Below are 2,094 nucleotides of genomic sequence, written 5' to 3'. Positions count from 1 at the left end.
ATTGAGTTAAATTTCCCATTCAAAAATGACACTTACAGAACTAATGAGAATATTAATGGACTATGCCAAAGCAAGGCATTCCTACTTTCATTCCAAGGGAAGTAAGGTATGTTGGTGCGCTTACCAAAGTAAGGCATCATATAAATATTAGTTTTGGTTAAATTCAACGATAGCATTAAGGAGTCCTAAGATGTCGTGGCAATGGGGATATACGTCAAGAAAGCATTAGATGTGACGTTTTATCGAACCAAGAGTAGCTTAAAGCTATTAGCAATTGGATTGCTTACCTTAAAATATTAAGTATTAAGACAAGCCAAAGCATGCTTAATCAATTTTTGATTTTTGGGATCTTGGAATCGTTTTATTCTCGCCTAATTGGGACAAATTTTAAATGTGTGGACAAAACACTTAATAAGATTGAAAGTTTGCATGTATGCTTTAAATTTCAAACTTATTATGTTATTATCTTGTTAAAAGGCTATAATTTGCACTTATATTTGTAGTATTCTAAATGAAATTATAATGTTTTGAACGATTGGTAAAACCAAATATTTTGAGAATGATTCTCAAGGAAAGAAAAGGCATTTCTAAAATACAACTTGTTTGGGGGTTTTTTATGTGTCCTACGGGAGAGTTACAATTTCCTAGTATGCTCCTTCCTTCGCCAGTACCTGCACAAATAACGGAATACTCCGGCTGGGGCTGGGGTGTTCCGCCTCCGAAGATTAAGTTAGTCTCTTTCTAAATATGGAAATAAGACAATAAATGCTTCTCGATTTAAGAGCGTTTGCAAAAGGATTTGTGTTTTGTTGGTTTGTGGAAAAATGATTCGATCCCCATTAATGAGGTCTGCCCTTACTATTTATAGTACGGAGAACTGTACCTCAATTAGGGTACAATGACACGTGTCGCAAAGGGATTGGGCCTTTACTGACCGTTGCAAGCTTGACACGTGGCAAGCCTTTATTGGGCCACGTGTCTTAGGGGATTTTTACCCTAAACATCTGCCCCTCACAGGTGTGACATGGAATGTCCACGTGTCACCTGTGACAAGTGTCAGACGCATGGGAGGAGACGGTTCGTCTCCTTCCCTCCTTTTTTTCAAATTTCAAGTTTTTAGGGCAGAAGGCATCGTTTCGCCTTCTGCTCCTTTCTATAAATACAAGACACGCTCTCTCTCCTCCTCACTTTGCATATTTTTCAAAAAAATTTCTGAGAGCGCTCTGCTACCGCCTGCATTATTTCCTTAATTTTCCTGCATCCGGCACTTTTGAATTACGCATATCCGGCGTCCGGTTGGGTGCCCTTTCTTCAATCTCTAAGGTACCGGCTGCCCTTTTTCTTTTTTAATTTCGCTTTTGATGATTTCAAATATTTCACCCCATCCGGGTTGCATGCCGCCTGGGAGGCCCTTGACCCATATCCCATTTGTTGAATCTTCTCCCTCACCCGGCATAGCCTTGTCTGAGGGGTTTTCAACTTAGCATTATGCATTCTAAACACCCCATCCGGCTTAACACCGTCTGGGGTACTTCTGAGTTTCTATCAAGAACTGATTTCAAAAACCCCAACCGGTTATGAAGCCGGTTGGGTCATCATCTTTGTCTTTGGATTTTTCAAAGTTTTTAAGATGCGTTCAATGCACCCCCATCCGGCATTTTACCGCATGGGGGTTGTTTAAGCAACATTTGCTTTCTTAACATTCAAATAGCCCCCATCCGGTATCAAACCGTGTGGGGGTCGTTTGAGCAGCCTTGGTTTGTTCTCAAACGTCATTCAAATAGCCCCCATCCGGTGTTTCACCGTATGGGGGTTGTTTGAGAAGCCTTTAGCTTTTTCTCAAACTTTCAAATTGCCCCCATCCGGAATCTTACCGTATGGGGGTTGTTTGAGTAGCCTTGGTTTTTTCTCAAACATTCAAATAACCCCCATCCGGTAAATCACCGCATGGGGGTGGTTTGAGCAGCCTCTAGCTTTTTCTCAAACATCATTCAAATAGCCCCCATCCGGTGTTTCACCGTATGGGGGTGGTTTGAGCAGCCTCTAGCTTTTTCTCAAACAACATTCAAATAACCCCCATCCGGTAATTCACCG

The sequence above is a fragment of the Chenopodium quinoa genome, unplaced genomic scaffold (genome assembly GCF_001683475.1).
Source record: "Chenopodium quinoa cultivar QQ74 unplaced genomic scaffold, ASM168347v1, whole genome shotgun sequence".
NCBI classification, from domain to species: Eukaryota; Viridiplantae; Streptophyta; class Magnoliopsida; order Caryophyllales; family Amaranthaceae; genus Chenopodium; species Chenopodium quinoa.
The sequence above is the reverse complement of the archived record's forward strand: the minus strand, read 5'-3'. Positions refer to the sequence as shown.